Source organism: Ursus americanus, chromosome 3, assembly GCF_024610735.1.
Source record: "Ursus americanus isolate L20-20 chromosome 3, mUrsAme1.1.p, whole genome shotgun sequence".
In the NCBI taxonomy this organism is placed as follows: Eukaryota; Metazoa; Chordata; class Mammalia; order Carnivora; family Ursidae; genus Ursus; species Ursus americanus.
This window is the reverse complement of record NC_142129.1, coordinates 87,953,447-87,980,120: the sequence shown is the minus strand read 5'-3', so window position 1 is coordinate 87,980,120 and position 26,674 is coordinate 87,953,447. Positions and strand designations below refer to the sequence as shown.

At 36.3% G+C, this 26,674-nt stretch overlaps 2 long non-coding RNA genes across 5 annotated transcripts in view; one reads left to right on the top strand and one right to left on the bottom strand.

Moving 5' to 3' along the window:
• LOC123789418 (uncharacterized) overlaps positions 1 to 26,674 on the top strand; it is a 202,368-nt gene that overhangs the window by 19,160 nt on the left and 156,534 nt on the right. For all 4 annotated transcript variants that reach the window (XR_015724064.1, XR_015724063.1, XR_015724062.1 and 1 more), the window contains exon 3: positions 21,120 to 21,157. This is a non-coding gene — a long non-coding RNA (uncharacterized LOC123789418). The remainder of the gene's footprint in view (positions 1 to 21,119; positions 21,158 to 26,674) is intronic.
• The window catches only part of LOC123789420 (uncharacterized), a 149,021-nt gene continuing 136,937 nt past the window's right edge, over positions 14,591 to 26,674 (bottom strand). Inside the window, exons 2-5 of the long non-coding RNA XR_006778821.2 lie at positions 26,493 to 26,604; positions 26,239 to 26,392; positions 18,450 to 18,549; positions 14,591 to 14,767 (exon numbers count right to left, since the gene is read on the bottom strand). This is a non-coding gene — a long non-coding RNA (uncharacterized LOC123789420). The remainder of the gene's footprint in view (positions 14,768 to 18,449; positions 18,550 to 26,238; positions 26,393 to 26,492; positions 26,605 to 26,674) is intronic.

Below are 26,674 nucleotides of genomic sequence, written 5' to 3'. Positions count from 1 at the left end.
TTGACTTACCTATTTTATGTTATAATTATGGCCACCCTACCTATTGACTATTTGCACATTATGTATTTTCCTATCTTTTGCTTTCAGCCTATGTATGCCCTTAGATTTTAAAGTGAGTTTCTTGTAGACAGCATATAGATGGATCTTGTGTTTTTCAGCCCATTCAATAACTCTATATCTTTCAATTGGGAGGTTTAATCTATTTACATTTAAAGTAATTAATAATAGGGTAGGACTTACTAGAGACATTTGTTAATGGTTTCCCGTATGTCTTGTACCTATTTTGTCCCTTTTCCTCTCTTACTACCTTTCTTTGTGTTTCATTGATTTTTTTTTTTGTAGTTACGTGTTTTGATTCCTTTCTCATTTCATTTTATGTATCTTCTATAGTATTTTATTTGTGGTTACCAAGGAGATTATATAAAGCATCTTAAAGTTATAACAATCCATTTTATTATTTTATTTTTCTTTATTTAATTTCAGTATAGTTAATAAACAGTATTGTATCGGTTTCAAGTATACAATATAGTGATTCAGCAATTCTATACATTACTCAGGGCTCAGCAAAATAAAGTACTCTTAATCCTACTATTAATCCCCTTTACCTATTTCACCCATACCCCCCACCCATAACAATCTGTCTTACACTGAGAACAATTTACCTTAAACTGCATACAAAAACTGTGTTTCCATCTCTGTTCACCCAGCTTTATGTTTTTGATGTCACAAATTACATCTTTTTACATTGTGTATCCATTAATACAGATTTATATTTTTACTGCCTCTGTCATTTAAATTCTATGCCAGAATTAAAAGTGATTTATGTGCTAACATTACAGTACTTGAGAATTCTATGTTTGTCTATATATTTATCTTTACCAGAGAGCTTTATAATTTTGTATGTTTGCATGTTGTTAACCAGTGTCTTTTTGCTTGAACTTGAAGAGCTCCTTTTAGCATTTCCTGTTGGACAGTTCTTGTAGCAGTGAACCTCTTCAGCTGTTCTTTCTCTAGGAAAGTCTTAATTTCTCTTACATTTTTGAAAGACAGCTTTGTCAGATACAGTATTTTTGTTTGGAAGTTTTCTTCTTTCATCATGTTGAATATATCATCCTACACCCTCTGGCTTGCAAGATTTCTATTGAGCAATCCACTGATAATCCCATGGAAACTCCCTTATATGTGATGAGTCACTTTTCTCTTGTTGCTTTCAAGATTCTGTCTTTGGGACATTTGACAATTTGATTATCATGTGTCTAGCATGACCCTTTAAGTATTATCCCAATTGGAATTCTTTTTATTTCTTGACCTTGTATATCCATTTCCTCTCTCAAAATTGGAACATTTTTGGCCTGTATTTCTTCAACTAGATATTTTGTTCCTTTCCCTGTCTCTTCTGTGACTCCCATAATGCATATATTACTTCCTTTAATCATGCCCATAAGTTCCTTGGCTCCTGTCACTCTCTTCATTCTTTCTTCTCTTAAAATTCTGACACATAATTTCAAATGACCTGTCTTCATGTTCATTGATTCTTTCTTCTGCATGATCAAGACTGTTGTCGAATCCTACTAGTGAATTTTTCCTTCTGTTTTTGTATACTTCAGCTTCAGAAGTTCTCTTAGATCCCTTTTTAAATAGATTTTATCTCTGCTGATATTCTCGTTTTGTTCCTGCATTATTTTCCTGATTTCATTTAGTTTTCCATCAGTGTTCTCTTTTAGTTCATAAAACAGCTTTAAAATGGCTATTTTTAATGGTTCCTTGTCAGGTAGTTCATAGATCCCCATTTCTTTTTTTTCTTTCTTTTTAAATTAATTAATTAATTAATTTTTAATTTAAATTAACATATAGTGTATTAATAGTTTCAGAGGTAGAGTTCAGTGATTCATCAGTCCTATATAATGCCCAGTGCTCATTATATCATGTGCCCTCCTTAATTTCCATCATCCAGTTACCCCATACCCCCAGGGCAACCTTCCTCCCCTCCAGCAATCCTCAGTTTGTTTCCTATGATTAGGAGTCTCTTATGGCTTGTCTTCCTCTCTGATTTCGTCTTGTTTTATTTTTCCCTCCCTTCCCCTATGATCCTCTGTTTTGCTTCTTAAATTTCACACATGAGAGAGATCATATGATAATTGTCTTTCTCTAATCGACTTATTTTGCTTAGCATAATATCCTCTACTTCCATCCATATCGTTATAAATGGCAAAATTTCTTTTTTTTTGATGGCTGAGTAGTATTCCATTGTATATATATACATCTTCTTTATCCGTTCATCTGATGTTGGACATCTTGGCTCTTTCCATAGTTTGGCTATTGTGGACATTGCTACTATAAACATTAGGGTGCAGGTGCACCTTCAAATCACTACATTTGTATGTATTGGGGTAAATCCCTAGTGGTACAATTTCTGGGTCTTGGATAGCTCTATTTTCAACTTTTTGAGGACCTTCCATACTGTTTTCCAGAGTGGCTGCACCAGCTTGCCTTCCCACCAACAGTGTAACAGGATTCTCCTTTCGCCACATTCTTGCCAACATCTGTCATTTCCTGACTTGTTAATTTTAGCCATTCTGACTGGTGTGAGGTGGTCTCTCATTGTAGTTTTGCTTTGTATTTCCCTGATACTTTGTCAAATGCTTTTTCGGCATCTATTGAGAGAATCATATAGTTCTTGTCCTTTCTTTTATTAATGTAGTATATCACATTGATTGATTTGCAGATGTTGAACCACCCTTGCAGCCCAGGAATAAATCCCACTTGGTTGTGGTGAATAATCCTTTTAATGTATTGTTGGATCCTGTTGGCTAGTATCTTGGTGAGAATTTTGGCATCCATGTTCATCAGAGATATTGGTCTGTAATTCTCCCTTTAGGTGGGGTCTTTGTCTGGTTTTGGGATCAAGGTAATGCTGGCCTCATAGAATGAGTTTGGAAGTTTTCCTTCCATTTCTATTTTTTGAAACAGCTTCAGAAGAATAGGTATTAATTCTTCTTTAAAAGCATAGAACACCCTAGGGAATCCCTTTCTAGAGAAAAGAAAAATAATTAAAATCTAATCAAGTTGAAACAAAATGGCTATTAATGAGATGTAATAAAAAATGGAGGCTCTAACTGCTAGGATAAATGAGGCAGAAGAGAGAATTATTGATATAGAAGAGAAAATGATGGAGAATAAAGAAGCTGTGAAAAAGAGAGATAAACAACTACTGGATCATGAGGGGAGAATTTGAGAGATAAGTGATACCATAAAGCAAAACAATATTAGAATAATTGGGATCCCAGAAGAAGAGGAAAGGGGGACAGAGGCTAATTAGAGCAAATTATAGCTGAGAGCTTCCCTAATCTGGGGAAGGAAACAGGCATTCAAATCCAGGAGGCACAGAGAATCTTCCTCAAAATCAATAAAAATAGGTCAACAGCTGAACGTATAATAGTGAAGCTTGCAAATCTGAAAGACAAAAAGAAAATCCTGAAAGCAGCTCAAGACAAGAGGTCCATAACCTACAAGGGTAGAAACATTAGACTGAAAAACCTATCCACAGAGGCCTAACAGGCCCTGCCAGAAAGGACTAACATGACATATTCAGAGTGCTAAATGAGAAAAGTATGCTACCAAGAATACTTTATCCAGCAAGGCTGTCATTCGGAATAGAAGGTGAGATTGAAAGCTTTCAAGACAAACAAAAACTAAAAGAATTTGTGATCACTAAACCAGCACTGCAAAACATATTAAAGGGGATCCTTTAAGTGAAGAAGGAGCCCACAAGTGACATAGACCAGAAAGGTACAGAGACAATATACAGAAACAGTAACTTTACAGGTAACACAATGGAACTAAATTCATATCTATCAATATTTATCCTGAATGTGAATGGGCTCTCTGCCCCAATCAAAAGACACAGGGTATCAGATTGGTTAAAAAAGCAAGACCCATCAATATGCAAACATTAGTTTGCCTTTTGCAGTTGGGTATTTTTTCAACTGTATTTATTCTCTGTATTATGTTAGGTAGTAATATAATTTCATTCTGTGTTCATAATCAGTTGGACCAACCTCTTTTTCGAATGGTCAACCCATTTGCACATATTTGTCATTTGTGATTTCCATATATATATGAGAGAAGCACTATTTTGAGTCTACTGCTCACTTCTATTTTATTTACTTCATTTGTCTATCCCTGAGCTAATACTAGACAGTCTTAAATACTACTGCTTTTTTTTTTAAGATTTTATTTATTTATTTGACAGAAAGAGAGGCAGTGAGAGAGGGAACACAAGCAGGGGGAGTGGGAGAGGGAGAAGCAGGCCTCCCACTGAGCAGGGAGCCTGATGCGGGGCTCGATCCCAGAACTCTGGGATCATGACCTGAGCCGAAGGCAGATGCTTAACGACTGTGTCACCCAGGCACTCCTTAAATACTACTGCTTTGTAACATGTTTCCCTTCCTGTTCTTCACATTTCTCTTTGAGATTTTTGGTTCTTTGTCAGTTTCCATGGAAAAGTCTGGTGAGACTTTGTGCTTATATTTAATTTGTAGATTTGAAGAGAATTTCTGGAGAGTCTTCCAATTTTTGAAGCTGGTACTTTTCCCTCTTAATTTAGGTTTTCTTTTCAATCCTTCAAAAATCTTTTATGGTTTACTTTATAAAAAATCATTAGATTTCTTTCTGGGCACCCACAAATTTTGATCACTGTTATAAATGGAATATATATATTTTTTACTACCCTAATAGTGGTAGAAAACAGTCTAATATATAACTGGACATATATGAGGATACTATACATTATTTTCTTTGTATCTAGCAACATCATTAACCAGTCTTACTGAGTGTTAGGTTTTATGTATAGATATTCTTGAATTGTCTATGTAGACAATTATAAAATCTGAAACAAAGTTTTGTCTCTTATTTCTCAATTCTTGCATCACATGTTTATTTTTCTTATTGTTTTAACTGGCACACTAATGTTAAAAGGCAATATGACATGAAAAGATGCTCAACATCACTCATCATCAGGGAAATACAAATCAAAACTATAATGAGATATCACCTCACACCCATCAGAATGGCTAAAATTAACAACATAGGCAACAACAGACGTTGGTGAGGATGTGGAGAAAGGGGAACCCTCCTACACCATTGGTGGGAATGCAAACTGGTGCAGCCACTCTGGAAAATGTTATGGAAGTTTCTCAAAAAGTTAAAAATAGAACTACCCTATGATCCAGCAATTGCATTACTAGGTATTTACCCAAAGGACACAAAAATACTGATTCAAAAGGATACACATACCCTGATATTTATAGCAACATTATCGAAAATAGCCAAATTGTAGAAAGAGCCCAAATGTCCATTGACTGATGAATGGGTAAAGAAGATATGGTACACACATGCACACACACACACACACACACACACACACACACTGGAATATTACTCAGCCATAAAGAAAAATGAAATCTTGCCATTCGCAATGATGTGGATGGAGCTACAGAGTATTATGCTAAGCCAAATAAGTCAGTTAGAGAAAGACAAATGCCATATGATTCATTCATATTTGGAATTACAGAAACAAAACATGAACATGGGGAAAAAAGAGAAAGAGGCAAACCATAAAACAGTCTCTTAACTATAGAGAAAAAACTGAGTTGCTGGAGGGGATGGATTAAATGGGTGATGGGTATTAAGGAGGACACTTGTGATGAGCACTGGGTGTTTGTTGTATATAAGTGATGAATTGCTAAATCCTACGCCTGAAACAAACAAACAAACAAACAAACAAAACAAAGGCAATGTGAATCCCCTCTTGTTTTTTTTCTATTTCATTGATTTTTGCTTTCATGTTTATTATTTTCTTTATTCTATTTTCTTTGTATTATTCTTGTTCTTTTTCTAATGTCTTGATTTGAATGTTGTTTAATTGCATACATTTACCTCTAAACCCCACTTAACGGCATCTCATAAACTTTGATATAGTACTTGCATAGATGTTCATTTATGATTATTTTATTATGAAATCCTCTTTACATTTAAAGGTTTCAAATATAGAGGGTTAAAGGAAATTTTCCTTTTAAACAATCTTAAATTTATTTCTAATTTTATTGTATTACAAAGATTATAATTGACATGCTAATGATTCTTTGACCAGATACCAGCAAAAAATACTTAATGCATTGCAACTTTTCAAAATATTCCATGTACACATTAAAATAATATACTTTATGTGTTTTGGGAGGAGGAATCTTTATATACACATTTATGTAAATATACCAAATCAAGCAGTTTAGTTCTGTTATTTAAGTGTATTGTATCCTTTCTAATTTTTGTTCACTAGCTCTATCATTTTATGATAGGTGCATGGAAGCATTTCCCATTATAATTTTGGGTGTGTACTCTTTCCCTGGAGCTCCATTTTTGCCTTATGTATTTTATTTTTATTGTGATAAGATATAAACATCAAATTTACAATTTTCACAATTTCTAAGAGTACAGTTCAGTGATATTAATTACATTCGCAATGTTATGTAACCATCACCGCTATTTCCAAAACATTTTCATTCCAAACAGAAACCCCATAACCTTTAAGCATTAACTCCCCATTCCTCCTCCCCTGGCTCTGATCATCGCTAATCTATCTATCTTCATTACTGTGTCTATTCTGGACACCTACATGGAATCGTATGTCCTTTTGCATCTGGTTTGTCTCATGTACCATAAAATCTTAGAGGTCTATCCATATCATAGCTTGTGTCAGAACTGTGTTCCTTTTTATTTTCAGGTATGTTCAAAACCCACTGATTTTAAAGCTTTTGTCAAAACATTCTTATTAGTGATTTTGTTGGCTATCTTTAGTTATACGTTTTAGAATTTAGTTTGCATCTTCATTTGGAGTGGAAAGGTCTCTCTCTCTAAGTCTCTTTGTCTCAGGCGTGAGGTTGCCTCCAGTAGAACCATATGGCTTCCCAGTCTAGAACCAGGTTCGTGTAATGTAATGAGGGGTTAATTCTCATTTTCTTCTGTGACATAGACATAAAGCAGATAAATATCTGAGGCAGCAGGTGGTTGGTTTGCATTCTTATTTATGAGGTTGTTTATGTGTCTTCTGATTTCCTTTGACCCATAGCTTCTTAAAAGCTGTAGCCACATGCCGTATTGGTCAGCCACAGTTTGTTGGTGTTTTTTCCTTCTCAGTGCCCTTTCATGACTAGGGCAACTCCACCCCAGTCCCTGGCATTGAGTAGTGAGTCTAGCTCTCTAATTTCTTGTCTTGGATGGATCTTTTTCTGGTATGTTACCTTACAAAGCTGAAACTCCCAGACTCTGCTTCCACACCCAGAGCTCAGCAGGCCTGTAGATTCAGCCCTGCTGACCACTGCAATTTCTTTTTTCATTTTCTGACCCAGAGAGATGTTTATCTTGTTTTCAATCTCAGCTATGTCTTTTTATATTTTATCTTCCCCTGACTTGAATTGATAAAATTTCTATAATCCTTTTTCCCCTTTATTAATTTGGAAGCTATAGATTGTATTTCTATTCTTTAATGGCTATCATTAAGGTTTTTTTTAAATACAGAGAAATATAACATTCTAACAATGAAGTGTATGAGAATATATTCATTCTGTTTAAAGAACAGTTATAAAATGTTCACATCTTTACCATTACCAAAATCAAAAAGAAAAAAAAAAAAGAAGAAAAATATCATCATGCCCTAGAATCTATTTATGAGGCCCTCCTGGGTTATTCTCCTTCCCTCCTTTTTAGTAATCAGTGTACAATAATTTATACTAATTCCTTATTTCCTGACTTTTACTGCTTTTTTTCTAACTGTATTTGTATCCTTTAACAAAACTAAGTTTTGTGTATTTTTGAAGGTAATGTAAGTGAACTGTTTATTTTCCTATTTGCTTCTTTTACACAATATGATGTTTAAAATTTATTCTTATGCAACAACATATATGGTCAGAGTAATATATTAGAAAATTACTTGAAATAGTTATATTTTTACTGCATGGTTATGTTTTTAAATTGATGAACAGTTTGGTTCACTTGTTTTGTGTTGGGAGAGAGTTAGCTTTACTGAGGTTTAGTGTACATAAAATTTACAACTTTTAAGTGCAGATTTGATGGTTTTGACAAATATATTCATCGTCATAATACAGAACATTTCTGTCACCCCAGAATTTTCCTTATGCCCTTCGCAAACTGTCCTTCTCTCCATCCCCTAGCCCCTGGCAATGGCTGAATTGCTTTCTATTACTGTAATTTTCTCTTCTAGAATTTCATAAAAATGGAATGATATTGTATATACTACTTTTTATTTGGCTTCTTTCATTTAGCATAATGCTTTTAACATGAATCCATGTTGTTTCATGTATCCATAGTTTGTCCCTTTTTATTTGTTATGTGGTATTCTACTGTATAGATATATAAAGGCTTGTTTAGTTATTTGTGTTGTTTCCCATTTGGATGTTTATTAAAATTGCTACAAACATCTGTGTTCGGGTTTCCGTGTGAACACAAATTTTCATTTTCTGTGGGTAAATGCCTAGAGTGGGTTGCTGGGTTATATAATAACTGTATGTATAACTTTATAAGATATTGCCAAACTTTCAAAAATGACTGTATGGTTTATATTCTCACTAGCAATCTATGAAAGTTCCAGTTACTCAGTGTATAAAATTTTGTACTAATCCTTTATTTTCTTCACTTGATAGTTAGGTTTTTTTGTTTGAGCCATGATAATATGCATGTAGTGATCTCTCATTGTGGTTTTATTTGCATTTCCCCAGTGACTAATGACATTGAATTTCTTTTTAGTTGATCATTAGCCATCCCTGGATCTTATTTTCTAAAGTGTCTGCTTAAATCATTTACTCAAGTTTTAATTGTGTTGGTTTGGCTTATTGCTGAGTTGTAAGAATTCTATACATACTCAGGAAAGAAATTCTTTGTTGAATATAGGTGTTGCAAATAATTTCTCCTAGTCTGTGGTTTGCCTTGCCATTTTTCTTAAGACTGTCTTTTGAAGAGCCAAAGTTTTTGAGTTGATAATATCTAATTCAACAATTTTTTATTGTTTGTGCATTTTGTATTCATATTTAAGAAGTCTTTGCCTAATGGTAGGTCAGTAAGATTTTCTCCTATGTTTTTCTCTAGAAATTTTATAGATTGAGGTTCTTCTATTTAAGGATATACAAGTATTCCAACACCATTTATTGAAAGAATTATCCTTTCCACATTGAATTGTTTTGACACCTTTGTTAAAAATCAATGGGCTCTACATATGTGGTTCTATTTTTGGAATTCTTAGTCTACTCCATTGATCTATATGTCTAGCTTTATACAAATAACACAGTGTCTTATTTAGTGTAGCTTTATTATTCTCCAGAGGAAACCATCTGGATCTGGATATTTCTTTTAAGTTACACATTCAGTTTCTTTAATAGTTATAGGACTATTCAAACTATTTCATACTGGCTTGCTGTGGTAATTTCTGTTTCCAAGGAATAGGTCCACAGCATTCAAATTGTCAGGTTTATGAACATAGCTTTTGTTTGGAGTATTTCCTTATTATCCTTTTATTCTCCTGAAAGTCTGTAGAGATATCCTGATATGGATAATTTGTATCTTTTCTCTCTTCATCTGTCTTGCTGAAGTTTGCCAATTTTAGTGACATTTTAAAAGAACCATCTCTTATTTCATTGGTATTTTCTGTTGTTTTTCTCTTTTCAGTTTCATCAGTTTCTGCTCTAATCTTTATTATTTCCTTCCTTTTGTTTGATTTGGTTTTATTTTGCTCTTCTTTTCCTAATTTCCTGAAGTAGGAGCTTTGATTATTGATTTGAAACTTTTCCTTTTTTCTAGTGTATTTAATGCTGTAAATTTTCTTTTCAGCACTTCTTTATTTCCTTCAATTTTTGATATGCTGCATTTCCATTTCATTCAGTTTAATGCATTTTCTAATTTCCCTTGAGACTCCCTCTTTTACCTATGAATTGTTTAGAAGTGTTGTTTAGTTTTTAAGGCTTTGAAGATTTCCTATTAATTGATTTCTAGCTTGATTCTAATATGGTCAGAGAGCACACTCTATATGATTTTAGGTTTTTTTAATTTGTTGAGATTTGTTTTATAGTCTTTCGTCTAACTTGATACATGATTCCTGTGCACTTGAAGAGAATGTGTGTTATGATATTTTTGAAATGCAAGTTTTCTATAAGCATTGATCAGATAGTGTTGGTTGATGGTGTTGATGAGTTCTTTATCCTTGCTGGTTTTTTATCTACTTACTCTATGAAGTTTTGAGAGACTGATGTTGAAGTCTCAAATGATTATTGTGATTTATCTATTCCTTATTTTAGGTCTATCAGTTTTTGTTGCATACACATTTAGGAATGCTATGTCTTCTTGGCAGATTGATCCTTTATCATTGTAAATGTTTCTCTCCATTTCTGCTAGTTTTCTTTGCTTTGAGGTCTACTTAATACAGCCACTTTTATTTTTCTTCTACTTTTACTCCATTTATATTTGGATAATATATCTTTTTCATCATGTTCCTCTTAACCTACCTATATCCTAATACTTGAAGTGAGTTCCTTGTAGCTAGCATACAGTTGGGACATGATTTTCAGTCTACTCTACCAATCTCTGCCTTTCAATTAGCATATTTAGACTATTTACATTTAATGTAGTTGTTGATGTGTTAAGGCTTAAGTCTGTTATTTTATTTTTTGTCTTATGTTTATTTTTGTTTTTTGTTTTTCTGTTTTCTTTTTTCTGACTTCTTGTGGGTTACTTGAACATTCTTAAGGGTTTCATTTTGATTTATTTACAGTACTTTGGGATATATCTCTTTCTCCAGCTTTTATAGTGGTTTCTCCAGGTATTACTTTATATTTAAATATAACTTATAACAATCATTGATGTCATCATTTTATCATTTTGAGTGAAATATAAAAGTTACTTCTCTTTACATCCCTTTACTGTTTCCATTTATAATTGCCTTAAATATTTCTTCTATATACATTTACAACCACATTGGTCTTATAAATAGTTTGATTACACCAACAAAAATCATTTAGAAAACTCAGAAGGAGAAGGAAAGTCTATTGTATTTACCCATATTTTTGTTTGTTCTTTTTTCCCTCCTGATGTTTCAAAGTTCTTCTTTTATCATTTCCTTTCTGTTTTGATCACTTTCTTTAGCCATTCTTTGAGGATAATTCTGCTGGCAACAAATTCTAGTTTTCCCTCATATGATAATGTTTTAATGTCCCTTTCATTCTTGAAGGGATTATCGTCTCTGGATATAGGATTTTAGATTGATTTATTTTCTTTCAGTCCTTGAAAAGTGTCTTTTCCTCTGATGAGAAATATGCCATCATTTGAATTGTCTTTCCCCTAAAAGTAGGGGTCACTTCTCTCTTGCTGCTTTCAAGATTTCTTCTTTGTTTTTAGTTTTTATAAGTTTGACTATGACATATCTTGGTATGGATTTCTTTTGGTTCATTCTCTTTGGGATCCCCTGAGCTCTTAGATCTGTAAGAAATACGTATTTTCCCTAACTTGAGAAGTTTTCAGGCATTATTTCTTCACTTTTTCAGCTCTGTACATTTTCCTCATCTTCCAGGATTCTGATTATAGCAATGTAAGATCTTGTCCCACAGTGTTGTAATTATCTATTTTTTTTCAGTCTCTTTTCTCTATATGTTGTTCAGAATTGATAGTTCTTGAGCCTGTCCATTAGCTAATGTGTTTTTCAGTTATAAAGTTTCCAATCCTTTTTATCACCTATTTCTTTGCTAAGACATTTATCTTTTTCATTCCAAATTTCATTCATTTCAGTTGTGTTCAGAATTGAGTGTCTAACTCCCTACTGGGTCTTCTCTGACACTACCCCAGTATGGAATAGGAGGGCTTCTTTGTTATTACAGTGTGGGGGATGGAATTCCAGAAGTGATTGAGTATGGCAAAAGGTAAGATAAGAGAAATAAACAGTACTAAGCCACAAAGGGCTCTGTAATTCCTGTGAAGGAGTTTAAATACTGAAAAAGTATTAAAAATTTGTTTTCTTTAGTCATTTATATGTCCGTTCTTAGGTGCTCTTTAAGCCACAAAACCTTTTCCATAGGCTGCTTTTTTTCATTACTTATTCTTAAATGAGTTATCTCCCCTTGTCTGGTTTTCTCAGTTGAGTGAATTCTTCCTGGATTCTCATTTTCCATTTTGATGCTATCTTGGGCATTCTCTTAGTGCTCCAGCATTACCTGGACAAGTAGGAGGGACCTGGACCATTGATGCATCTGTTAGTGCTTGTCCTTTTCCAACCACCCATTTCCCATTTGGTGAAGTTATTTTGCCAGATCTAGCCCCAATGTGCACAGACCTCTTTACTAGTATAGAGCAGCCTTATCTTTTGAGGAAGACAGTCCTTGCTCTACCACTGGTGATGGCCTGTTTTATGGTTTTACTACACATATATTCAGTCCCTCTTACCAAGAAGCTCCTCAACATATTGGCCGTATACCCTGATCACCTGGGAACACCATACCTCAAAGTCATTGCTGCATTTTCCATGGCCTGCTGTTCTTGGTAAATGCCTGTTCCCTGGGGTCTGACTTCAACAAGGCACTTGCCAGTGGGTCAGCTAGGGACCCTTGGGACAATTCTCCAGAACTGCTGCCCCTATTGCCTGCTACTCAGGAAAGCCTCTGCTGCATCTGACTTTACTACCAAGTGGTCCCTGAATTTTCCCTTCACCATGGCCAAGGCAGTTGGTCTGAGTCTCTCTCAGTCTTTCAAACCCTGCCACCCACCTTTGCCCTTCATAACTACAGTACATTTTTGGAACTCAAGAGCATTTCTGTTATTTGTTTGTTCCAATCTGGTCTGATTGGCACTGTGTATGATATATATTCTTGAGATTTCTATATCAAGGATAGCTGTTAACAAATGCCTGTTCTCTGGGGCTGGCATTTCTTAACTTCTTGTACTAATAGTGCAGGTATGCTTTCTCTCCCTCACTATACACACACACACACACACACACACACACACACACACACTTTTTAGGTACTTTTAAAAGAATGCCATTGGAGAGGAGAGAGGTCATACATATGCTTTGACTGACCATCTTTTCCAATAAATCCTGATCATTATATGCTAGGTACTTTCTAGTTCTCTATTCCATTTTGCTTTAACCTCCCAAGTTTTTGACATTACTCAGGCTTTCAAATATCCACCTATCATAATATCATTATCCTCCCTCTTTCAGTTACCTCTCCCTACCCATGTATCTTTTCTCAAGCATGACTAGTAGTACATCCACAATTTACCTATAATTCTCCTAAGAAAATTTGTTGATGGGGGATGATATTCTAGTCTCTCTGCCTGAAGTTTAACATACATGCTTCAGTGTTTCTCAAGCTTCTACTTTTCAAGAGCTTCCAAGCAGTTTTTCAACCCTAGAATGTATAGAGTAGAATGTGGTCAGCTTTTATTTATTTATTTATTTATTTATTTATTTATTTATTTAGAGTGTGAGCAGGGGGTAGAGGGAGAGAAAGAATCTTAAGCAGGCTACGTACTCAGCACAGAGCCCAACGCCAGGCTCCATCTCACCACCCTGAGATCATGACCTGAGCTGAAATCAAGAGTTGGATGCTTAACCAACTGAGCCACCTAGGCGCCCCTATGGTCAGCTTTATAGTGAGAATGGTATCCTTCAGTCAATCTTCAGATAAGGAACTTCTGTCTCTCTCTCTCTCTCTCTTTTTTTTTTTTTTTTAGTTCATGTATCAGGACATATAAATAAATAAATATTTGATAATCCTTGCTTTATCCTCTCTAAATCATATTAAAATTCCTCCTGAGTATAAAGTATTTGTAGTGTACTCTACTTAGCATGTCTTTATCTCAAAACTGTGAGAAAGTTCTCACAGGTGGGACAAATCAGTTCTCCAGGAATTGCTTTGGTTTCTTTATCACCACAAGGTGATACTTCTTCACATGAAAAAGTAATTTACTACAATATTCAAATTGAAATAATTATTTTGTTCTCGCTGCATGCAGTAGGGTGTATGTATGGGTCTGTACATGTGTTAGTACCATCTGTATGTGTGTTTATAATATATTTCAACACTTTTTAAAAAAAAGATTATCCCACCACCACTATAATACACATATACAAGTGTACAACCCATGCATCTACACACATGTACACAAACAATTGAGTGTATTCCACATTAGCCTAGTCCTAAGGGTTTTATAGTTACATACAAGAAGAAGGGGATTTCTGTGACCCATGAGATACAAAATCTATTTTACGTTTTTATATCCTGCAAACCATGAGGAAGCAAAATTTAGCCTTTGTGGCAAGGACAGTTGCAGACCAGAGTAAACAAGTCTCCAGATGTGCTGAGCCATCAATTTGTCAACTCACTAGGAACATTTGATTTACTATAAAAAAGGGTGCATTATGATTTTTCACAATTGTGCAACAGTTATTTATCATTTTCCCTGCATATAAAATACAATAATTTACATTCTCTCAAAGAATGGGATGCAGTGTTTCTTTTTTTTTAATCACATTTATTCATGAAAATGTTGCATATCACATTTCAAAAAGTTAAAGGACAGACAGAGCTATTTATTAAGTTACAAAGAAATCCATCTTTGGCTAACGAGGCTTCCTTTCATGTAGGCGATCCTTTTTATTTGTTGTTTTTTTCTTGTGTGCTTTCTTCCTGCTCTTCTAACTTTAAGGCTGCTAATAAAGATGAGCAAGGAAAAAGAAAACATGTGTTGATACTTGGCAAGACATTATTTTAATATTTTGTAGGCTTAGAATTGGACCAACCCCCCCCCATGGAATTCATGACATACTTGAAGAATAGAATCATTGTGGAAATTGAAGAAAAGATATTTTGACCAGCAGATATCTAAGGAGTACTTCTACAAATATAGGTTTCTCATCCAGATTTCCTTGGTAATGGGTGTTCTGATGTACATGTATGGGGTAGGCATAGCGATTGCTGATGCTCAGCACTTGTCTATAATGTCTACAAAGAAACTAGCAACAAGACTACATTAGTTTCTTAGGGCTCCCCCACCAAGTACCACAAACTGAGTGCCTTCAAACAATAGAAATGTATTATGTCACAGTTCTGGAGGTTAGGAATCTGAAATCAAAGTGTCGCAGGACCTTGCTTGCTCTGAAGGAATATCCTTCTTTGCCTTTTCATAGCTTCCAGTGGCGGCCACAATACTTGGTGTTCCTTGGCTCACAACTGTGTCACTCCAGTCCGGGCCTCTGTCATCACATGGTACTCTCCTTATGTATCTGTCTTCAGGCATCTTTCTTTCCTTATCAGGGCACTCATCATTTTGGATTAGGGACCCATCCTACTCCGGTAATACCTCGTCTTAACTAATTACATCTGCAACAACCCTATTTCCAAATAAGGTCACTGACATATTTGAGGTTTGAGGGGTTATGACTTCAGCATGTCTTTATAGGGGGCACAACTCAACCTGTAACAAAGACTAAGCCCCGTCCTAGAGGTATTGGAGAAGTAGTGGACAGGTAACATAGAAATGTTCTAGAGAACAAAGAATAAGACAGAAGTCCAGTTATAAGAATTAGGACAAAAGGTCAGAACCAAAGTGAGATCAAGGATCACTTACTGCCAGAGCAGACTATTAGCAAAAGAGAGAAGGCATTGTGGACAAGGTTAGAATTTATTCTAATGCCATAATATTGGGGTCAGGGGGAGAGAGGGGATTGTGGAAGTTGGAAGCCTGGTAGGCACAGAGAATCATTAACATTTTTATTTCACATTTAATGACATGAACCACTGTGCATAGCCGTTTAAAATTTGCAAAAACGTGAGACCATCTTTTATGTGCCAGGTCATCTACTGAGTAGCTCTCAGCAGATACTAGTGATGGAGGATGCCATGTCCTTAAGGGCTTTCTAGCATGTTGGTAAGACACAAATATGGCATTTACACACAAACGTTACTATAAAGGGCAATCAGACTGATAATTGGTGCATAAATGTGATATTGAATGGAGGGGAGGAACAAAATGACTTGACAGAAAATATATATTGTTTTCCCTCAGCCTGCCACTCCTTCTCCATCCCCTTTTGTTATCTGTCTTCCTCTCTCTTCCTTCTATGTTGATCTGATCTTGGCAAGCATATCTCTCAACCTTACTATGACACTAAAATCAAAGGCTTCTGGTACAGACTGAATTTCATTGTGTCCCCCCAAAATTCATGTTGAAACCTAATGCCCAATGTGATGGTAAAGCCTTTGGGAGGTACGTATACCATGAAGGTGGAGACCTCACGGATGGGAGTAGTACCCTTACAAAAGAGACTCCACAGATCTCCCTAGTCCCTTCTGTCACGTGAGGTTACAGTGAGAAGACAGCTGTCTATGAGGAAGCAGGCCCTCACCAGAATCAAATCTGCTGGAGACTTGGTCTTGGACTTCCTGGCCTCCAGATATGTGAAAAATAAATTTCTGTTGTTTATAAGCTACCCAGTCTATGGCATTTTGTTATAGCAGCCCAGACGGACTAGAACAGCTTCTCTTAGTCTTTATTTCTGCTTTGGTGTTTGCTGGGTGGATGTGGTGGGGTTTTGGAATGTAGGTGAGGTTCGGTGGGGTGAGGTCCAGAGCCAACAACTAAGAAAGAATTCTTGAGACATCTTTGGTCAAAATGGTGGTTTAGTAAAGCGAGGGGACAGGACCTGTGGGCAGAAAGAGCTGTTGCACCAGGGTTGAGAGGGGTGGCTGATTACATACAATGGGATTGGGGTAGGTAAGGAAAAGGGAGGTTTCAAAAGGATTTTCATATGTTAAAGAAGACTCACAGGATAACCAGAGGCCTTGCCATTGTCAAGTTAAGGTTGTATTTCCCTGTAGCAAGGCAGTAACAGGAAGATAGTTGGGAGCTTCCTGGAGGAACATCACACTCTGCCCCCTATCTGTCAATGGCCTGCAGGTTATAAGGACATTTAATTGTATCTACGTTTCCTTCTGAAAGCTAGTTATTGATAGAAGTGCTTTGTTCTCGTAGATTGCTAAGACATTTGTAGACTGAGGCAAACTCATGTCTTGCATGATTGTGATCTCTGTAAGTTAACTCTTTGTTTTTCTCTTCCTTAGCTTTAGGGCAGCCAGGAGTGCCTGAGGAATGCCATATCCCATGGAGGGGGGTGTTGTGGGGTGTCAGCATCACCTATGTCTTCAGCTTGCCCTCTGTTTCCTCATCAGATGGGTAGATGGATAGAAGGAAAGTAGGAAGGAAAGAGGGAAGGATAAAGGAGGGTGGGAAGGAGGAAGGAAGATCCTTAGTGCACCAGCAAGAAAACACTGAGGAGGGGAATTGCTCGGAAAACATATATATTGACTCTGAAATCTAACCCTGGCTCAAAAAGACTGTGAGGCAGAATCACCTTTTCAATCTTCACTGTGATTAAGTTTTCAGCCTTACAGGCTGCTAACCCACTGTTAACTCTGAGGAATCAGTGATTGAGTTTAAGCATGCTGTGACTTAGGAAAAATGTAATTTTAGTGGTTGACTTGCACATACACACTTTCGCCCAATCAGCAAAAATGGGAAAATGAGCTGATATACTCTTTCCTATCTTTGCCTGAGCATAAGAACCACCTGGGGCAACAGTTTAACTTACCGTACAGATCTCTGCCCTAACTCCAATGTATCAGCCTCTCCAGGGGTGGGGATCTGAACATCGGTTTTTAATTTAGGAGAGCTCATGATCAGAAAAGTTTGGACACATTTAGCAGATACAGGGAAATATTTCTGAGAAAAAAAATAATAGAGCCCTCAACTTACAAATAATATAACATGTCTTTAGAAATAACTATCCCATTGACTAAACATATTTTTTTAAGTAAGGAGTATCTAGTTGATAAATCTTTTCTAAGTTTGAGAATGATGATTTATCAGATTCATACCCATAAAGTTTCCCCTCTGCCTCATCTTCAATAATAATAATAATAAAATCATATTGAATTGCCTAACCAGCATCTTTTAATTCTAAGTAATTCCTTATGAAACACTTTTATTATTTGTTTAAAAGAAAAGTTTCTGTAGAAATTAAAGGAAAATTAACTTGCCTCTTATATGAGGGAGGAGATGATCTTTTTTTGAGCACTTATTATGATTCTTATGCCATATGCCATATAAGCATGTTCAAATCAAGGCCTGGGTTTCCATTTTACTGACTGAGAAGCAGACTGGGAAAAGCAAAGAGACTTTCCCATGGCCATAGAGTATAAGGTGGGCCAAGATCCCAACCCAGATAATTTATTAGGACAGCTAACTCAGTAACTAAGTGGAAATGAAAACTGGAGAACTTATTTTTATTTTAAAAACAAATCTGCCATAATATATGCAAGAAAGAAAAAGCTTACCAATGCTTATTTTAACTCCTAGAGAATCTACGCTGCTTTTGTATTGGCGGCTGGGTTGATTATAGCAACATCAGTGACATCACAGGCAGTGGGTTGAATTCTACAAGGGTAATGAGTAAGCTTAACTATAGCAAACAAACAATGACAATACAGTGTCCCACAAAAACAAACATCATTGTCTTCTGGTCTTTTGTTATGCAGAAGCAAACCATAAGAAAATTTCTTGGAAATGCGAAGCCAAATTTTTATGTCAGAATACAGAATAATGGGGCTTAAATATTTTCCAGCTTCTCTCAATACCTTGCCTACTGCTTTGAATTCTACAGATCATTATATCAACTATCTTCTTATCATTTCAGATTTTTCTTTCTAACTATTTTGAAATCTAGTGGTCTCTTATGTTGACTATAATTTTAACCAACGTTAAATCAAACTACTCAGCATTATAATTTTCTGATACCACCCTAAGCAGGATCTCAGTGAAAAATAGTTACTGACTCATTTATGTTATTTGCCCTTCAAAGATAAATTATAAATGTCTACCAGAATCTGTGTCAGAAAGTATTTTGATGCACAATTTATCAAGTATTTAAAGAAAAGATACCAAACTTGGTATCAAAGAACTTTCCAGAGAAACATTACAATAGGAAAAAATAATGCCACAGTGTAGCATACAGTGCTTTAGAATATATACTGGCTTTCATAGAAATTCTGACTTATAGTCAACTTGTGAGATAAGTTTCTCATGTATACATTTTACTAGTAACTTATTCAGGTAAATTATACAGGTAAGTTCCTAGTAACCTCTCACCCCAGGGATAAAGCTATCCCTGTATGGATCTAAGTGAAATAATTCATGTAAAGCACATAGCATAATGTCTGTTCCATTGTTAGTCACCAATAAAATTTGACCATTATTAAAAGTTGTTATTATTAAACTGTCTCTACAGCATGTCTCCTTCAAAATGAGCAGTCCTGTTGGAAATAGAAAATGTTAAACATGTTTGTGTTGCTGGTTGGTGTAGCAAGAAACTTGAAAGCAGCATGTGGCTTTATTTTACTTCATTTTTTTAAAGATTTTATTTATTTATTTGACAGAGAGAGAGATACAGCCAGCAAGAGAGGGAACACAAGCAGGGGGAGTGGGAGAGGAAGAAGCAGGCTCCCAGTGGAGGAGTCTGATGCGGGGCTCGATCCCAGAATGCCTGGATCATGCCCTGAGCCAAAGGCAGACACTTAATGACTAAGCCACCCAGGAGCCCCAGCATGTGGCTTTATAGAAAAGAAATTCACATAATACTACAGTAGTATCCTTGGGAAAGATGAAATATTTATATAGAAGTTTGTCACGCATATGGAAAATTACAAATGTGTACAAAAGTAGAGAGAATAGTGTAATGTATCCGCCAGCAGCTTCAACAACTATCAACTCATGGCTAGTGTTTTCTAATGTAGCCCCATTCTTCTCCCTCCACCACACACATTATTTTGCAGCAAATTGCAGCATCATATCATTAAATAAAAATTTTAATCAATTTTGATCTCATTAAATAAGGTAAGATATCATTTTAAAGGATATGAAACTGACATAAATGTGATCTAAAAAGCAAAAACATGTGAAAAGTCTCATACTATTATGGTCTTTCATCTTCTAAAACAGAAGAAAAGAATAAAATAATATTATCCCTCCTTCAGATGTTTCTTATTAAGCTCTCAAAAATGTGATTGGAGAAATAAAAATTACTGAATATTTTCAATATTAAAATGTTTTGAATGAATATTACTTGATAATACTATCTACTTATTTATTTAAAGAGTAACAGAGTATTCTAAAATAAATGTTTCTAGTTATCACAGGATCCGTTATTTGGTAAAGGGTATCTGGCAGCATACTAATTCGTTTCTCAAAAGACAAATGAGGGGTGCCTGGGTGGCACAGCAGTTAAGCGTCTGCCTTCGGCTCAGGGCGTGATCCTGGCATTATGGGATCGAGCCCCACATCAGGCTCCTCCACTATGAGCCTGCTTCTTCCACTCTCACTCCCCCTGCTTGTGTTCCCTCTCTCGCTGGCTGTCTCTATCTCTGTCAAATAAATAAATAAAATCTTAAAAAAAAAAAAAAGACAAATGAATTTCTACTGAGACTAGAGATGACTCATCTTTTTTAATCTTAGATATGTGGGTTATAGTAATAAGAAAAATGAGTAAGTCAAAGAGGAAGAAATGTCTGCATGCAGAATTTAACTGAACTAAAGACTTGGTGTAGGCACAGCCCCTTATAGGTACTGTAGAATATTCATTGTCTTGAGAGGCTGGCAGAACCACAGATTGACCCTGGAACAACATGGAAAACATTTTCTTCCTATGATAATGTGTATTAGTCATCTATTGCTGTGTAACAAATCACACCAAAGCTTAGAGGCTTACAACAGAATGTACTGTTATCTTACAGTCTCTATTGCGGGGCTCGATCCCAAAACCCTGGGATCATGCCCAGAGCCAAAGGCAGATGCTTAACGACTGAGCCACCCAGGCGCCCCTGGGTCATGCTTCTCAAGAGATTTTCCTAATTTTTATCTTTCAGTGCTTGGATTGTCCTTTAAATAGTTCTAAGAGCCCTTTTTGTTCTCTAGTTGTTCATTTTCCATACCATTCTCTTCTTGTTTTATAGACTATCTTCTCTGATTCCTCTGAGGATACTAAATAAAGGTAAGAGTTTGAAGAAAGCCTTTAAAAAACTCCAAAGTTGTTTTCTCCCCCTATTGTGCTTTCTTTCATATTGGAACCCTCTCTCAAATGCCTCATTCCCGTGAATATTCCATAGTGAGACCCTGAAAAGCCAATCGAAAGCCATGTGTGGTTTAGCTTTCTTATTCTACAAAAACCATTGGTAGAGGTATATCCCACAGACTACTAAGTTCTGCAAAGAAAAAATTGCCAATATCTTGCCTTGTGTTATACAAGTTGTGTACAATTTTTGTAGTGTCTACATAAATTCACTTTTGCCTTGTGCCGTCTTATCATTTTCTTCTGTACTTTGATTCTGCTAGTCCTAAGCCCCTCCCAGCCCTAACAAGTGAGCTGTCCCTCTGCATGCACTCTCTGACTTTGTGATCATAGCTTCCTCAGTCTTATTAAATCCATATATGTTGTTTTCTAGAAATCAACTGAAAATTCCTCCTCTGTTGCTGTCCCCCTTCCCATGTTTTCTTTGTATTTGCCCGTTTTTCTCTTTAATATTATTTTTAGGGGATTTTTAGGGGGGAGATTAGATGAATGGTTTACTGGCTCCATATATTTAATACTTAATTTGACTTCATCTTGCATTCATTAATTTTTAATATTATTGGACTACAATTTGCTTTCATATTTGAATAACAGATTGGCTGGCTGGGAAAGTCAAAAGATATTTTTCTCAGAACTTAGAAGATATCATTCCATTATCCTCTTGTATCGAGTGTTACTAGTGAAATGTCTGATTTCAATCTGACACCTGGCTGTTCATAGGTAATTTTTTGGTTAATTGACAGTCACCAGGATCTTGAGAACTTTTCCCTAACTTTATAGTAAGAAACTCTTCAAACAAATAGGAACGTCGAAAGAATAATATAGGGAATACCCACGTACTTGCCACTTACGTGAGCATTTAGCCACGTTTGTTTGGTATCCCCCTCTCTACATGTGTGTACGCTCTTTTGTTTAACCATTTGAAAGTAAGTTGCAGCCATCATGGGATTTCTCCTTTAATTATTCAACCTACTTCTCTAAAGAATAAGGATAATCTTCCAGTAACCACAATCCTTTTATCACCTAGGAAAATTAATACTTACTATTTTATAAGTAGTATTTTATATTTTCTTCTATTGTACATTATAGAGTTTTTCCTTTGTGCTTTGATATTTCACTTCTGCGTGTAAAGTTGGAGCTTTCTATTTGATTTATTTATAACCAGTCTGCTTGGCACTTAAGCTGTCTCATTCAGTCTTACACTAAGCTTTTCAGTTCTCACACATTTTCTTCTTTTATTTTTTTAAATTTATTTTATGTACTACCCCCTCCCTTTGTCCTCTGTGTCATCTTCCTCTGGCACTGCCTCTGGAGCTTCTAGAGATGTACATGCTATGTCTCTTACCCTTTCTTCCATGATTTCTGTCAATTGATACCTTTGGAATTCATTTAGGGAGAATTCTTTAGATTGATTTTTAGCTCACTAATTTGTCTTTTAGCTTTGTTCATTTTTCTGTTTATCCAATCTCTAGAGTATTCTTTTAAGCTAATAAGTTTTTAAATTGTGTAGATCTCTATTTGAGTATTTGATGGATATAAGATCTCCCTGAACCTCTCTGAGGGGGGGGGAAGCTGGCTCCATTTATACATTCTCTAATTAATTTGGTTTACTCTATTAACTCTATTACTTAGTAGTTTTCCCACAGATATATTTTGATTACTGGGTGTATGCTCATCTTTATTTGCATTTCTGTAGACATAACGTGTTTTACTGCAGTCTTCTTCTTTTGATTATAAGGAAGGGATGACAGATGGGGTGGCTAATAGCTGGTTTTCTTTTATGTGGTTTCCCCCACCATTCTTGTTTTGCCAGCATGGCACCAACCTGATTCTTAGAAGAAGTCCCCGTCACTCTTTTTTGTCAGGCACAGGTATGTGCGCAAATGTCATAAATCATCTCTATGAGTTGCTGGGGCTGGATCCTTAAGGAGCGTGTATATGCCTCTCAGGATTATTCTCCCGAGGAATAACATAGAGCATTTGTTACCTATCACTTCCTGACCCCCATTGGTTGAGGGTTCCTCAACAGGTTGCTAATACTCCTGAGCTTTTGGGCTGCAAATGTATTCATGCAGAGCAGTCTTTTATGTCCTGTGCTGCAACAATGAGAAGCCCTGAGCAGGGAGCATGTGCACCTGAGCTGTTAGTCATGTTTAGTATGTCATGAGACAAAATGTTCACGGAGTTCTTTGCCATAACATGGCTGAAATTAGGGGTGAGGCTGAGAAGGTGAAAGACAGGCACAAGTGACATCTGATATAGGGAATGAGGTAGGAAATTTCAGGCAAAAGATGTTAGAGAGACTCCTTCTGCAGTTATGGTTCCTACGAGACATAAGAGAAGCTTAATAAGGGGCGCCTGGGTGGCTCAGTTGTTAAGAGTCTGCCTTCGGCTCAGGGCGTGATCCCGGCATTATGGAATCGAGCCCCACATCACGCTCCTCCGCTATGAGCCTGCTTCTTCCTCTCCCACTCCCCCTGCTTGTGTTCCCTCTCTCGCTGGCTGTTCCTATCTCTGTCAAATAAATAAATAAAATCTTTAAAAAAAAAAAAAAAGAGAGAGAAGCTTAGTAAAAGCAAAGACAGGCCCTGCTTGCTGTTCCCCGCCTTTACAAAGACAGTAACCGATCCAAATGAGCCTCGGGTAACGACAGCCCCTTACAACACTTAAGTCAGATTCAAAGGAATACATTTTAGACCAAGATTGTATTAAAAAACACCCCAAACTCCCTTCTAATTGCCACTTTTTTTGGCATTACGTCCTTATTTCAGAATCTGTCCACACTGTTAAAATTCACGACATGGCAATGAGAAAGTGGGCCAGCATTAGGGGATAGGGAAGGAACTAGTGACATGTGCTCTCTTCACCTATAGCAGAGACATTTGTCTTGGGAAGTCTGTCATAGTTCCTTTTCTCTCCATGCTCCTTGTGATTTTTTAGCATCCTTCCACAAGTATTGAAGGATCTGGACTTTGGCAGACATCTCAGAAAAGGATTATAACTTCTCAATCATTATTAGATTCAGCGTATGCCAAAATTATGTGTCACTATATATATATATATATATATATATATATCCACTAGGGGAAATTAGTCTCACGAAAATGATGGACAAACTTGGGCTGAATAGCTTCATTTTATAGAAAAAGAATAATAGAGAGCGGGTATGTTATTGAATCCTGGAAGACAAAGGGGAAAAGATTATCAGAGGACATTTACCTCTAACTCCCACTATTTATGGAAATCTTTCACAATACAATTTCTGCTGGATATACTCCTTATAAAGCTTCCATTCAAAAAAAGGTGGGGGGGAGATATCATGTGAGCAAAAATAACAAAGAGAGAAACCGTTTTAAGAATGTGGAAAATACCATCCATTCCATGTCGCTGCAGTAGCAGCAAGTTTGAGGTAGGGGTTTCTGACATTCATAACTGTGGAGTAAGCGAGGGTTAGATCATGAAGAAGTTCCACAGTAAGTTGCCTAGGCATTATTCTGTAGGCAGTCACTGGAGGGTGTGAAACATGAAAATGATGTAATCAGTCTTCATCTAAGAAGAGTGACTGGAAACTTTGTGGAGAATGAAAATGAAGGGACAAAACGAGTAGCAGAGAGAGTATGTAGGCATCTTTTGCATCTCCAGGTGGGTTATGATGGCAGCCTGATGCCTGGCAATAAAAGTGTGGCTGAAGAAGACAGTTCCAGTACCAGAATATCTGAGATATAATCCATGACTAAGTTGAGTGTGGTATAAACAATGAAGGAGTAGGGAGCCAAAAGATACACCAGATTTTAAGCTTGAATTAGGGTGGCCGCTTGTATAACCAGTGCATATTGGGTTATGGAGAAGTGCTTGAGGAAAGAATGCAGTGGGAAGAGATTACTTTTAGAAAATGCTGGATTTAGGTTTTCTCAGAAATTAATAATTAGGTCCAGCCAGCTAGTGAAAATCTCAAGAAGGGTAGGAAGTTGAGTTGGAAATACAGATTTGGAAGTCAAAAGCATACTGATGATAGTTTAAAATGACAGAAGATGAGTTAATTTTACATACTTTTTGTCTATGATTATGGCAGAGAACTGAGAAAATAATCCAAAATCAAAGAACATGTGAAAGAAAGAGATTCATCCATAGGGGTAATGAACCATGAGAGAGTATGGACTCTGGGAAACAAACTGAGGGCTTCAGAGGGGAGGGGGGGGGTGGGGGAATGGGATAGGCTGGTGATGGGTACTAAGGAGGGCACATATTGCATGGTGCACTGGGTGTTATACGCAAGTAATGAATCATGGAACTTTACATCAAAAACTAGGAATGTACTGTATGGTGACTAACATAATATAATAAAAAAATATTATTAATAAAATAAATAAAATGGCAAAAAAAGAAGAAGTAAGAAGGTAGTGTGTCTTGGAGAACAAGGGCATAACACATTTAAAAAAAATGTAACATTAACAGTTTTATATAAAGTAGAGGAATCCAGTAAGATAGAAACTAAAAATGACTATTAAATTTGGTGATAGTGTTATTATGGACCCCGAAAAGAGAAATTTCAATGGAGTGCTGAGAGTAGGAGCCAGAATTCAGCAGATCTGGATGGCAAATACATTGCACATCTCACCCTTCAATTCAGAATCTGTGGATCACTAATTATGGTGCTTTTTTGGGGGGAGGAGGGGTGGTAAAGGAGCAGATAGGACAGAAGAAATTGAGCATGTAAGAGAGACAGTGGCTAATTGAAGGAAGTGCATCAGGTCAAGGGCTGGGTGGTTGACCATCACCTGAGTAGGGAGAACTTAGACCAGAGGAAAGAAGGTAAAAATGGACTGGTGGTAAATAAATTTGTAGATAGGATGGAAAATTCAGAATGAGAAAAAAATTAAAAAGCACCCAAACCGCTGAAAGCTTTGAGCATCCTCTGAATAGAAGGTAATTTATTGAGAAATGTGTGAGGACAAGAAGATAACTTGTGAATTTAATGGCAGAAGAAAAGTCATGGGGGGCACCTGGGTAGCACAGTCGTTGGGCGTCTGCCTTCGGCTCAGGGAATGATCCCGGCATTCCGGGATCGAGTCCCACATCGGGCTCCTCCGCTGGGAGCCTGCTTCTTCCTCTCCCTCTCCCCCTGCTTGTATTCCCTCTCTCGCTGGCTGTCAATCTCTGTCAAATAAATGAATAAAAAATCTTTTAAAAAAAAAAAGAAGAAAAGTCATGGTTTCATTGAGAAGAGTCATTGCATGGAAGAGAAAGGAAAACTTACATTAGCTAGTAGAAGTGCAGATAGGAGGCACCAGTGGCTTGTGACGTCAGAACCCAGAAGTCTGGTTTTATCAGTTTGCAGTGTTGTTCAATTTAGAGCTTCAATTAGGCCCCTAGATAGGGTAGGAGAACAAGTGGATTATTCCTTGTCTTTTATCCAAGGGTCAGGTGCAGAGTGGGTAG